This window comes from Pituophis catenifer, unplaced genomic scaffold (genome assembly GCF_029215685.1).
Source record: "Pituophis catenifer annectens isolate HBS135680 unplaced genomic scaffold, rPitCat1.0.hap2 SCAF_5, whole genome shotgun sequence".
Lineage (NCBI taxonomy): Eukaryota > Metazoa > Chordata > Lepidosauria > Squamata > Colubridae > Pituophis > Pituophis catenifer.
Genome location: NW_027256885.1, coordinates 3,377,611 through 3,392,120, shown reverse-complemented (window position 1 = coordinate 3,392,120; position 14,510 = coordinate 3,377,611). Strand labels below are relative to the sequence as shown.

Below are 14,510 nucleotides of genomic sequence, written 5' to 3'. Positions count from 1 at the left end.
GTCCAGCCAGCACTTATTTTCCTCGTCGCTGTCCACCTGTGGCTGCAGGGCCGTGCTTGGCTCTGAGCCTATCGTTTGGCCTTCGGTGTCCTCCGGAGGCATTGCCAGAGAGGAGGGTCCTGGAGAGGGAGGCCTGGCCGTCTCCTCTCCTTCATGTTCGGAGCCTTCTTCCTCTGATAAGATAGGCTCGGAGGACGGAGCCACAACACAGCCTAACACCAAACACATATGAAGAAGTGCTTAAATTACCCCAGGGGGAGAGAACAAAGTGGGAACAAGCTATGGAGAAGGAAATGAATAGCCTCAAAGAACTAGATGTATACACAACCTCCGAGGTTCCAGATGGTAAAACCCCAATTGGAACCAAATGGATATACAAGATCAAAACCCTGGATGACAATAAAACACTATACAAGGCAAGGCTAGTGGCACAGGGGTTTGCACAAAAATATCCAGAAGACTACACTGACACATACTCCCCCACCGTCAGAGCTGAAAGTGTCAAAAGTGCTTTAGTAATAGCCTCCATTTTAGGGCTCGAGGTGTACCAATTTGATGTGCAGACCACATACTTACATGCCAAGCTCGACAAAAGGATCTATGTTAAGGCACCACCAGGCATAAAGCCACAGGAAGGTAACACATGGCTTCTGAACAAAAGCCTGTACGGACTCAAACTATCAGGGAAGAGGTGGTATGAATGCTTGGCCAAAATCCTTAGAGCAATGGGCTTCACAGCCACATCCGCAGACATGTGCTTTTTCGTAAGGAGAGAGAAGGACTCTGTCGAATATGTCCTCGTTTATGTGGATGACACATTGTACATAGGCAAACAAAAACACAAGTGTGACACATTTGCCGAGGAAATGAGTAAACATTTCTCCCTGAAAACTCTAGGCAAGATAAACAAGTACTTAGGGGTTCACATCGTACAAACTGAAAAAGGCTTCCGACTGTCACAAGAAGAAAAAATCTTGGAGCTGCTAGGAAAATGCAACATGAGCGATGCCAAGCCCTGCGATACCCCCATGCAACCCGAATTCCTGAAGAACATGCATAACGAGGACGAACCATTTACAGACAACAAGCTATACCAGTCAACCATAGGATCCCTACTATACATCGCAAACTGGACAAGGCCAGACATCGCTCTACCCGTCAACCTACTATCCAGGTATGTCAGCAAACCCACAACCTACCATTGGGAGGCAGTAAAGAGACTCCTCAGATATCTAAAATACAGCTCCAACGCATACCTAGTGCTCGAGCCAGAAACCTCCAAAGAACCCAAACTCTCCTGCTACGCAGACGCTGACTGGGCAGGAAACGTGAAAAACAGGAAAAGCACATCTGGATATATCTTCTTTCTCAACAGCAGTCCTGTCCATTGGTACACCGGCAAACAGAACTTAGTTGCTACATCCACCACCGAAGCTGAGTTCGTGTGTATGTCTAAGGCCACAAATAACCTAACCTGGTTCGATGACTTACTGTCCAGCACTTGGACTGAGCCCGCATACCCCATCACCATCCACGAGGACAACAAAGCAGCTATCGAGATATCCAAGGCAGACGCAGTGGGTCAGAGGTCAAGACATATAGATATTAAGCATAAGCACGTAAGACAACTCTCCAACATTGGATTTATTAGAGCCGCCCACTGTGAAACAGAGGAACAGATAGCTGATATACTCACAATACAGAACAAACAACACACTTACCTAAGATCCAAATTAGGTGTATGCTTGTAATATGTCTTTACTTGTGAATCCCACACCGACACAGCTAGTTAGGCATTTAGAGGGGGTTTTGTCACATATAAATGCCTAACTCCCATACCACCTCTGTTGCAATATTTTCAGGATCAGACTCAATAAATTATATAAGAGTTAAGAGTTCAAATATATTTTCTTTTATTTACATAAGGCATTCTATATTCACTGAATATTCACAGATAGAAGCAAAGAAGAGAGTGTGTGCAGCTCCTTATATATACAATGGGTGGAGCTAGGTATGGGAGTGGTGAAATATGAATACATTAAGAAGTGAAGAATAAATTAACCCCTGATATCCCGTTCATATACTATTTACATATTAGAGAATAAGGCATTTACATGTGACAAATCCCCCTCTAAATGCCGATTCGATATACTACATTTATTACATTCAGATTCAGAACAATATAATACATATAACTTGGAAGTCAAGTATTTATGTTGTTTAGATGGCAAAGGCTTTGTCAATATGTCAGCTAATTGTTCTGATGTCTCACAATGCACTGCTTTAATAAATCCATCTTGAGATAATTGTCTCACATGTTTAAATTTTATGTCTATATGTCTAGATCTCTGTCCAATGGCGTCAGATCTAGATATTTCAATGGCTGCTTTATTGTCTTCATGCATGACAAAAGGTAGGGCAGGTTTTTTCCAAACATCAGAAATTAGATCATTAAACCATACAAGGTTATTTGCTGCTTTAGATAAACAAACATATTCCGCTTCTGTCGTTGAAGTGGCCACTAAATCTTGTTTGCCAGTGTACCAGTAAACTGGACAACCGTTTAGGAGAAATAAGTAACCAGATGTACTTTTTCTGCATGAAGTGTCTCCAGCCCAATCTGCATCTGCGTAACATGTGAGTTTCGGTTCCTTGACATTATTAGGTTCTAACATTAAGCAAAAATCTAAAGTATTTTTTAAATATCTTAATATTCTTTTAACAGCTTCCCAATGATACATTGTTGGTTTGCTGACATGTCTGGACAATAAATTGAGGGGTAAAGCGATATCAGGTCTTGTCCAATTAGAAATGTAAAGAAGTGAACCTATGATTGATCTATAGAACGTGTTATCTTTGAATTCAGGGGATGATTCATCAGCATTTCTTAGGAAATCAGTTTGCATTGGAGTGTCACAGGGTTTTGCATCATTTAGATTACATTTGTTCAAAAGTTCTATGATCTTATCTTTCTGAGAAAGCTTGAATCCCCTTCTAGTTTTACTAATTTGAACACCAAGATACTTATTTACTTTACCTAAAGATTTCAATGAGAAATGTTCATTTAACTTTGTTACAAATGTTTCTCTTCTTTCTTTATGTTTACCTATATATAAAATGTCGTCCACATAGATCAATACAAATTCTATGTAATCATTACCCTTTTTAACAAAGAAACAATTATCAGCAGTAGTAGCATTGAATTCCATAGTTTTAAGTACTTTCACTAAACAATCATACCATCGTTTACCAGATTGTTTTAACCCATATAGACTTTTGTTTAATAACCAAATCTCATTCTTATTTGTGTATTGACTGTGAGGTGCTCTTACATATATTTCCTTATCTAATTTTGCGTGTAAATACGCAGTCTGTATGTCATACTGGAATACATCGAGATTGAGTGCTGATGCTACAACTAGAGCCGTTTTGACACTTTCAGTTCTTACTGTGGGGGAGTATGTGTCGGTATAGTCCTCTGGATATTTCTGTGCATAACCTTGTGCAACTAATCTAGCCTTGTATAGAGTATTGCCTCCCTCTAAATTTTTAATTTTTTATATCCACCTAGTGCCAATAATTGTTTTGTCCTTTGGTGCAATTGCAGGTGTAAATACATTTAACCCTTGTAAACTTTCCATCTCTTTTGCCATTGCTAATTCCCACTTTTCTTTTTCTTTAGGAGGAAGTTTTAACACTTCCTCATATGTGTTAGGTGTCGTAGATTCTCCATCCATATGCATTATATAATCTTTGTATTTGTTTGGCATTTGGTTTCTAGTGTTTCTAATTGTTTTCTCAGGTTTACTATTATTGTCATGCAAATATCTTGCTTCCTTTTTTGTTAATGTATCTGTCTTTATTTTGTGTTGACTGTTTGTCCATGTTTTAGTTTTGTTTCTATATTTGTTGTCATTTTGCTTTTCTACAGTTCTTTTCTCTTGGGATTTTGTATCTGTGTTGTTGCTTGGGAATATTTCATTAAGATGTATTTTAGACCAGTTGGCCTGTTCATGAAACACAGCTGTTCTGGAAACTATAAATTTGTTATTATTATCAATGAATCTGTATCCTTTTGTACCTGTCTCATATCCCATAAATCTAAGTCTTCTAGACACATTTTCTCCCTTTCTTCTTAATTGTTTAGGTATGTGTACGTCTGCGGTGACTCCAAATATGTGCATGTGTGCTAATTTTGGTTTCCTATTATACATCACTTCATATGGTGTCTTATTTACAATGCTGGACCAAGTTCTATTTTGTGTGTAATTGGAATATTGTAGGGCTTCTGACCAGAATTGTTTGCTTAAGCCAGCATCTTCCAATGTGCATCTAATCATGGTTTGTAATGTTGAGTTCTTCCTCTCTACAATTCCGTTCTGGAACGCGGAAAATGGGCTAGATGTGTAATGTAACATTCCTTTGTCCTTCAGCCATTGGGAGAATTCCTTAGACATGAATTCACATCCCCTATCTGTCATTATTTGTTTTATTTTGATATTGTGTTGTGTTTCTACACGTTTGTAAAACTCTTTAAATTTCTGAAAGGTTTCATCTTTGTGTTTTAATGTGTAAACAAATCCATAGCGACTATAGTCATCCACAATAGTTAAGAAGTAACGTTTTTTATAAATGATTGATGGAGTTAGTGGACCAACCAGGTCCATGTGTACTAAATCAAAAATTTTGTTAGTTGACCTTGTTGATTTTCTAGGCCTGGGACTAGTTTTTAGTTTTGTAGATTTACATACTGAGCATTCCAAATAGTTTTCACAATTTTTTATTTTAACACCTTCTGCGTGTTCAGTCATTTTCTGTACTACAGGAAAACTGGCATGTCCTAACTTCCTATGTAAGACATGAGCACACTCATCATGAATTGGCTTACCTATTTTAGGTTTTTTCTCATTATGTGCATCCTTGTTATCATGAGCTATTTTACATTCATCATTGTCACTGTTGCTAATGTTTCCATTATCTGGTTCAATACAATCTTCCATATTTGAATCAATGTTGTGTAACCATTTCTCCTTAGTTATTAAATAAGGTAGGCCTCCTTTAATCATTACTGTACCTATATCTGTTTTATTTTTCTCCAAAGTTGCTTTTCCTTTTGAAAACACAATATTAATATCAGAATCTCTGCTTAGTTTTATGGCACTTAATATGTTATGAGGTATCTCAGGTATCAGTAATACCCCCTCTATTTTTCCTAGACCAGGTAAGGTTACATTCCCTCTACCTAATACTTGGACCTTTTCTTGGTTAGCTACCTTTATTACAAATTTATCTTCTATAAATGAAGATAATATATTTTTATTATTAGTGGTATGATTGGTTGCTCCAGAATCAATAAGCCAATTATTATTCTCAGTTTGCTGTATGTTAGTGTTGTCTTGCTTGTTTAGTCCATTTAGTGAACCAGATTTTCTGTCCTTTGAATTATCTCTGCCCCCTCTATACTCTTTGTAATTTGGTGGGCTTCTATATCTATGTCTATCAATGGAAGACTGTCTATAGGTGTATTTGTTCCTGTGTTCTGACCTGTGTCTTTCTTTTGTAATTTTGGGACAATCTCTTCTATTGTGTTCCCTGGATCCACAATTGTGGCATCTGAATGTTTCATTATATCTTTCTTGGAAAGCTACTTTTCTATATGGTTTGTGTTCTATGTGATTGTTAGAGCGACTCTTTCTTGAATTGTCTTCAGCTATTAACTTATTGGATAGACTTTCTATGGATAAGTATCCTAGATTGATTGTGTCTAAATGTGACATATAATTGTTCCATGATGGGTCAAGTGAGTTGATGATAACACTTTTCATTGTTTGGTCTGAAATCACCTCCCCCCTTAAATGCAGTTCAGCTCTTATTTTGTTTAAAGATATTAAATGTTCACTTATGGAAACCCCTGGTTTTATCCTAGAAGAAAAGAAATCTTTAGACATTCTTGTGGTGGTAGCTACACTATCACTGTGAAACAAATTGAACATGCATTGAATAATTTCTGAGACAGTCAGATTTTGCTTAATGCTGTGATACATGGCAGGAGATATACTAGAAATTAATAAGAAAAATGCTCTATGGTGTAAGCAGTCTAACTTTAAAGTCCAAGGTCTTTTTGGGGGATTAGTGATGAAAAACAGTAAGTTTTCTTTCATAAAGACAACCTGGAGCTGCTGATACCATTCTTGTAAATTAATGCCATCTATTCTCAGCTTTGGGAAGTCACTGGGCAAGTTTCCGACATTATTAGGTCCATTACTTACAACCGGAGGTAGTCCGTGGTCTTGTAAATGGTGGAAATTACAAAACGGCGTGGGAATGCTCGCGACGAGTCTGCAGGGTCCTTTCAGCAACTCATGTCTTCCCGGGCCGTCTGCGTAGTCTCGCGCATGCGCGTTGCTCATTTCGTTCCTGGAGTCGTCGTGAGAGGTTCTCGTCGTTGCGGCTCGCTCGTTCAGCTCCTCCTCAGATGAATCGGTCTCCGGCTCGATCTTAGGGGTTCTGACGATGGCGTTTGTTCTTTTTCTTCTCTTGAGAGCGTTGGTGCTTGCATCGGTCTGCGGTGTGGGACGGTATTTGCAGGGCTCTCTTGGTTTAGGCGTCGGTGCTCTCGTCGTCAGGATGGGAGCGGGTAGATTTTGAGACGTTGGCTTGCTCGTTCGTTTTCTGGTTGACTTTTTGGTAATTTTTAGTTTTGGTCCAAATGCAGCAAAAAGCGTCTTCATTGCTGACTTTATTTGAGTATCTGTTGAATCACCTTCACTTTCTGATTCTGATTCTTCTGAGGTGTTTGATTTTTCTTTTTCGTTTTCATTATCTAGTAGTGCCTTTCGCGCCAGAAGTTTTGAATCAAGTTCTCTGATTGGCTCTGCTTCGCTCACTCTGGAGGTCTGTTGAAACCAAGATGGCTGCCATTCAAAATTTTGCGCGGGATCATCGTTTTTCTTCTTTATAGCGTTCTTTTCTGTAGTCGTATCACTTACTATTTTTGAGTCTTTTGACTTTTCGGTAGCGATGTGCTTCTCTCTCGCTGCTCCGCTGTTTTTCAACATGTCTTGGAGGTTCGCGATGAGGCTTTCATCGTTTTTCTGGCTCTTTAACAGTTTTAATATTTCTGACCTGAGTTCGTTGTTTTCTATTTTAATTTCCTCTCGGTCATCATCTTCATCTATTATTTCTTCGTCTTCAGTTGTGTATTCTTCAGATTCTCTTGAAATTGCATTTGTGGACTCATCTATTATTTCTTGATCCGTTTCCATTTCTTTGCTGTATGCCCTGGTGTTGGGCCTATCTCTCTTAGACATATTTAAGTTTTTATTGAGTCAATTCAACCATCCTCTGCTACCAGCTTGTTGCAATATTTTCAGGATCAGACTCAATAAATTATATAAGAGTTAAGAGTTCAAATATATTTTCTTTTATTTACATAAGGCATTCTATATTCACTGAATATTCACAGATAGAAGCAAAGAAGAGAGTGTGTGCAGCTCCTTATATATACAATGGGTGGAGCTAGGTATGGGAGTGGTGAAATATGAATACATTAAGAAGTGAAGAATAAATTAACCCCTGATATCCCGTTCATATACTATTTACATATTAGAGAATAAGGCATTTACATGTGACAACCTCCTACTTGGTACAGTAAGGGTTAACACCCACACCCTCACCTTCCCCACAACTCCTCCTTACCTTTAGCCACGCCTCCCTAGTACTTAAGCGTCATACACAAGGTACTGGGGTGTACTGCAACTTCACCTGTAAGAGAGCAAAGTTGACTCAATAAATATGATTGGAACATACCATTGATTCTGAGTATTTCTTGGGCTAGATCCTCGTATCTTAACACAGAGGCTGTCAGAGGTGTGTGTGAGAGCTTTGCTCCAGGACTTACAGTAAACGTGGGGACGTTTGGGGGAAAGTTAGAGCAATAAAGGGGAGTTAGAACTGTTCTCTGGCTGTGTTGCTTCTGTGCCTTGCCCCGGGTCATCACACCAATAGGTTCCCAGGTGTTAGGTCCTAGCAGAAAAAGAGTAAGGAGATGATTATATTCATCATATAATAATGTAGCTTTTCCATTTTTTTCCTTTTCTTTTTGCAATTAGAACACTTTATCAGAATTTGGCATGTGTGTGTGTGTATGCACGCATTTATTTACTCAGTCAGTTTCCAGGTAAAATTCAAGGTGCTGGCTATCAGCTTTAAAGCCCTACATGGCTTGGGGCCAGGTTATTTGAAGGACCACTTTTCTTATTACACTCATCTGGCCCACTAGGGCCAGATGGCAGGACACGTTGCAGGTCCCATCGACTAGGAATTATCATTAGGAACTCATCAAATTTGCAGATGACACTAAGCTGGCAGGAATAGCCAAGGCATAGAATCAAAATCACAGGAGGTATTACATACTGCTTTATAAAGCCTTCGTAAGACCACACCTAGAATACTGCATCCAGTTTTGGTCACCACATTACAAAAAAGAGGTTGAGACTTTGGAAAAAGTGCAGAGAAGAGCAACTAAAATGATCAAAGGCCTGGAGACCTTTGAAGAACGGTTGCAGGATTTGGGTTTGGCTTGTCTAGAGAAAAGAAGGACTAGGGGGGACATGATAGCAGTATTCTGGTATTTGAGAGGCTGCCACAAAGAGGAGATGGTCAACTTATTTACCAAAGCACCAGAAGACTAGAAACAGTGGTTGGAAACTAATCAAAGAGAGAAACAACCTGGAATTAAGGAGAAACTTCCTAACAGTGAGAACAATTAACTGGTGGAACAGCTTGCCTTCAGAAGTTGTGGGTGCTTCATCACTGGAGGTTTTTATGAAGAGACTGAACAGTCACTTGTCTGAAATGGTATAGGATCTCCTGCTTAAGCAGGGGGGCTGGACTAAAAGGCCTCCAAGGTCCCTTCCAGCTCTTTTCTGATCCTGATGTTGGGGGAGCACAAAAAGGGCCTTTACAGTGGTGACCCCTTCTTTACGGAACATCATTCCCTCTGAGGTATGGTTGCCCCTCACCCTCCACTTTTCTGAAAGTCCCTAAAAACACAGTTTTGTCAGCGGGCCTGGAGACCACAAATGGAAATGGAGCTGATAAACTGACTGATTTGATTGTGTTGTTGCTGCCATGGGGGTAGGGTGGGGGGATTTATGGGTATTTATCATGTGGTGGAGTTTTTAAATGTTGTAAGCCACCCAGAGTCACCTATCTATGAGTTGGGCATGAGTACAGGTAGTCCTTGACTTACGACCACATTTGAGCCCAAAATTTTTGTTGTTAAGCAGCACAGTTGTTAAGTGAGTTCTGTCCCATTTTACCATCTTTCTTGCTCCAGTTGTTAAGTAAATTGCTGTAGTTGTTAAGTTAATAACTAGGTTGTTAAGTGAATCTGGTTTCCCCATTGACTTTGCTTGTCAGAAGGTCACAAAAGGGGATCACTGCAACTGTCATAAATAGTCTGTTGCAGAAAATCAAAGGACTTAGACTTCGAGTTAAAGAGAAGCTTTATTTTGGCCAAAAGGTTCAGACAGAAAAGATAACCATCTAACATCTGAACAATGTTCTGATTAAGACACGCATTCTTATAGTCTTCAAAAGCAGCAAAAACATGGAAATATGTGAAATCAGTCCTATTGGCTAGGCCCCTTATTGCTGAGCAGAAAAGCTGATTCATGCTGACCCATGTGGTTTTTAGTTCTGCATTTTGACATGGAAGGAGAAAGTTAGCTAACTCTGCGGTTTGACTTTTTGAACTCAGAAACTGTCTCTTACAATAACTAGGTCGAGGGACCTTTAGAGATCATCCAAGCCAACCCCGTATCATTTCATTCTTATATCCAAATCTCACTTTATGTCCTACTTTACCCCCCCCCCCCCCCTTTAAGACTCTATTTTATTTGGTTACAATTGAGTCTTACCTATTACAGAGCTTAAATCAGAAATGCAAGCATATAATATTTGGCATAACATAATCAATTCAGGATAAAGATATATAGTAGTGAGAAGGAAAGAGACAAGTAATACATATGGAATGACTTTCAAATCTCATTCTCTGAAGGCACTTTCTCTAGTCACCCGGTTGAGAGTTGTACATATATTCCTGCATCAGAATCTTCATCTTCATCAAAGGGATCGGAGCCAATCTTACGGTCAATAAGGCTTTCCATCAAAACCAACTCTTTCTCAACCCTTATCTCCTTCACTGCTCTCATAGCTAGCTGTCTGAGCAGAGGTATTGTGCAAGGAATAAAGGCCAGGCCTGCCACGGCACATAACAACAGGAATAACGTCTGTTTAATCCAGCCAGACCCAAGCAACCAGGAAAACCACATTTCTGTTGCTTGTAACTTCTGACCCATTTTGGATGCCTGGTCCTGCAAATCCTTGGCAATCTCTCTGACCACACCTGACTTATTCATGTAGAAACAACAGTCTTCTCCCAGGAATACACACAAACCACCTTTCTCAGCTGTTAAGAGGTCTATGGCACGCCGGTTTTGTAAGACCACTGCTGCCAAAGAATCTATTTGGTCTTGGACCTTGACCAAGGTCCCTGCAATTTGGTTCAGGCTTTCTTGGAACTCCTCTGACAATTGCCTAAACTGTATTATGGAGTGTGTCATTCCTCCTACACCTGTTCCAACTGCTGTCCCTATCCCCAGGATTACTAATAATGGGACTAAGAGTGGCACCCTTTTTTGAACATGCCCCATGAGGGGGACAGGGATAGTGTGCTCTCCACTGACAACACCTATTTTGGGGAAAAGATGTACCAGAGTGCATGTTCCAGTCCAGTTTGTAGGTAAACACAAATACACATTTTTCCCACATAAGAAGAAAACTCCATTTTCTCCTACACACACACCTATGTTCATGAAAAAGGCATGGGCTCGTTGGTTCTTCTCATTAGTCCAGACCCCCAAAGTCCCTGCCACTGACATGCAGTCAGCGGCTGCAATGGGACTTCTAGTGTAGGGTCCTTTTGCTTATCTCTGAGGATTAGACCTTCAAAAAGATAATGGGAGCTTGCATTTCCGGGGGAAATAGGACACATAAGCCTGTGCTGGACCTAAGGGAGAGCCAGATTGGGAATCGGGGTGGCTTAAATGGCCTCGGGCACTTTTCCAGAGACATATTCCATCCTCCCCATTTTTGACTGGAGACATATGGTGGTAGTGAGAAAGTGACCTTCTGTTGAAATAAGTGGTGGGCAGAAGGAGAAATACCACTGGTTAGTTTTACATCCATAAGCGTCACTCTAGGGTCAAGGTGTATTTTCTGATGGACATTGTTCTCCCGTCAGGGACCCTACAGGAATACCTGGTTCCTGATGTCGCTTTACACACAAGGAAGGTGACCCTAGGATTTCCACACCAACGGCTATAGGGCCAACAATGGGGAGGCGGTTCATCCCCAGCCTTTTGAATGCGTTATAAAAGTCTCCTTGCAACTTGGCTACTGCCGCTTTGGTTCTCCATTTAATATCTTTCTCAAGGACTATTGTGGCCCTGGTCCTGACCCAAAGATCTGGCTCAACTGGAACAGCATTGTAAGATGAAGGACCAGCAAACAAACACAACCAGTATTTTTGACCTAGGGCAGGGTCAGACTGATTAACTAGGCTTTGACCCAATTCCAGTATTCTTAACATGTAGTTCCCTTTTCTCAATTGTTGCAAGGGCCTGTTCTCCCTTTGTTCTTCCCCACTCTTTACCGGGATTGTCAGATGCTTGCCCTTAGGTCTTGGGGTTGGCTTAGGTCCAGGGTACCGACCCCACCTATTGATGATACGTCGTTGGCGAGAGTGGACCTGTCCCAAAGTGTCCACACCTTGTGACCTGGTCCTGCCCTGTTCTTTGGGGTTCTCTGTCACTGCGTTATTTTATTTACCAGCTGAGCTTCATATTTCTGGACTATCTGACTTTCCGTACCTTGCCAAGAATTGTTATCAAAAGTTACTACACATGTCTGCATTTTTTCACATTCCTTCACACTCTTTCCTTTGTTCTCTTTCCAGCAAGGTCCGGCTGAGAAATAGCCGGCAAGAATTATTTCAAAAATGTAGCAATTACTTTTCTTAGTTAGTGAGGTGTTTTATTTTCTTTATAACAAATAAATGAGTTTTATTAGAAACTTTTCTTTGCGTTTCTTTTTCAGAATATTGCAACAAGGAATAAGCCTCGATCCATCCTCTAAACCAGGGTGATTTTTCCCAGAGCCAAACATGGGATTAATCAACGCCCTGACATCTGGTAGCTCGGACGGTTGATTTATGGCTTTTTTCCTTGTTTTGTTATTTCTGATAAGAGCGCATAGGCAATTAGTTTTTGGCTACTGAGGTATGCTAATTATTTTTGCTAAAATGCCGAAACAGAAGAAAAAAGGCAAAATGAAACTAAGACCACTCTTCGTAAATGATTTGATTGATCTTTCCAATGAAGAGGTGGCAGACAGGAGATTTTCAGATTTCCAGCCCCTTACTACAGCCACACGCCTGGAGCAAGAAGAAGCCGTGGGAACAGAAATGGAGGGAGATAAAACAGAAGCTGCTTTTGAAGATAACGTACTGGAACTGAGGTCAGTGACGTCTTCTTCTGAATATGCCAGCTCTCAAACTGTCTCCCCAGAACCTTCTGAATTTGTAACGCTCGGTGCAAGGCCAAAGCAAACTGCCGAGCAAAATTACTCCCACGCAGAGAGAGAAACAATTCATTATTCTCCTCGAAGCTCTAAGCTCACCCTGGATGAGCTGGCTATGAAAGCCTATTGTGACCGTATAAAATTCTATGAACAGGAGCTATCCCAGGCAAAAATGGCTATATCTATGCTTGAGCAAGATAAGGGAGATAACTTAAGATTTTAAAAAAGCGCAATCTTGTCTTCTTCCTCAGAGCCAAAGACACTCCCCCTGGTGGATTCTGTGTCAGGCCAATTAAGGCAAAGAGCACTGCATACGTCACATGAAAGTCTCCCTGATCAAGTTACATATAAACCTGCCACGCAATCATTTCTTGTAACTGGGCTGCCCAAAGCTAAAGGTGCAGCACCATCTGCTGGTGAAAGAAATTTACTACAGGAAGCTGAAATGCCACAAGTGTTTCCACAGGCCCGAACTCAAACACCCCCTGGTGGTGTTGGTGTCTTTTTAGATGGAACACAATTAAACTTAATGAAGCAAAGGCAAATGACTGCATCTCCAGCAGGTCATGCCAATATTGCAGCTCAAGCACAAATGGCAACTGGAATACAGCAGATTCCAGTGCATCAGCCACAGCAGCTACAAATGCCTGCATATGTGCCCCAGCCACAAGTGCAAATAGGGCCAGCTCCTGGCCCACCTCCAATGGCACAACCAAGACCATTTTTAGGTCCACAACAGGCACAGCAAATACCACAGGCATTTCCGTCAGCACAGCCAGCATATCAAATGCAGGCTCCTCACCAGGCATTTTCTGTCTCTCCACTAACTGGTGAGTCAAAACTAAAAATGTCAGGACATAATTACAAAGCCTGGGTCAGTGAGATTACACTATTGCTTCTTAGAGAAGGCACTCACTGTATGGTTTTCAACCCTCCTGGACAACCATGGAATTTTGCAATACGAGATCTAGAGATAAGGGCTCGTACAACATTATTGATGTCCATGGATACTGAACTGCAGGTCACTTTTCCACCAAATACAACAGCCTGACAAATTTGGGCTGAATTGGAAAATTGCTACAGGCCTGTCTCAATTGAATCTTCATGTTTACTCATGTCTGAACTCCACGGTTCGAGATTGAAACCTGGTGAACAAATTGGAGGACATTTGACCAAAATGAAAGGACTGAGAACAGAATTGAGAGAAAGAGGCCATAACATTGAAGATATTCAAATGATCAGCATCATCATTAACTCTTTGAATTATGAATGGAAAGATGCTGTTACAAAAATTAACCAAGTCCCAATTGCTCAACGCACAGTGGACAATGTCTGTACACTTTTAATTGAAGAAGAGGCATTCATGTTGGCCACGCCACATTTGAGAGGACCAACTGCATCAAAAGCTCCAGCTAGACGCCCCTTCCAAGGAAGGACCTACGCTCCAAGGATGCCAAGATGCTACACCTGCAATCGTGTGGGACATGCCACCCGGGATTGTCCCCAACGAGTTCCAGCTCCCGTCACGTACCAGCCCAGAGGAACAGACTCCAGAGGCAGAGGCAGAGGCGGAAGACAAGTTCGTCGTGGTCCCCGGCGTGATCCACAAACTCCACTCGCCACATTGGCTTTAACCAATGATCCACAACCTCAACCAGAGTACGACAGATGACTCCTGTGGACTTTGGACAGTGGTGCAGCATTGCATGTTACCTACAGAAAGGAACTTTTTACAGAAATGCACGAGCCTGAACCTGAACTACGTGAACTTTATTCTTTTTCAAATCATCCTTGTCAGGTCAAAGGAAAAGGAACTGTTTATGTTGAAGAGCTTGATGCATTCATTCCTGATGTTTATTACATAC

The 14,510-nt window shown here is 40.9% G+C and overlaps 1 pseudogene; it reads left to right on the top strand.

Annotated features, from left to right (window-relative positions):
* Positions 1-725: 725 nt before the first annotated feature.
* Positions 726-14,146, top strand: LOC139317495 (uncharacterized; annotated as a pseudogene).
* The last annotated feature ends 364 nt before the right edge of the window (positions 14,147-14,510 follow it).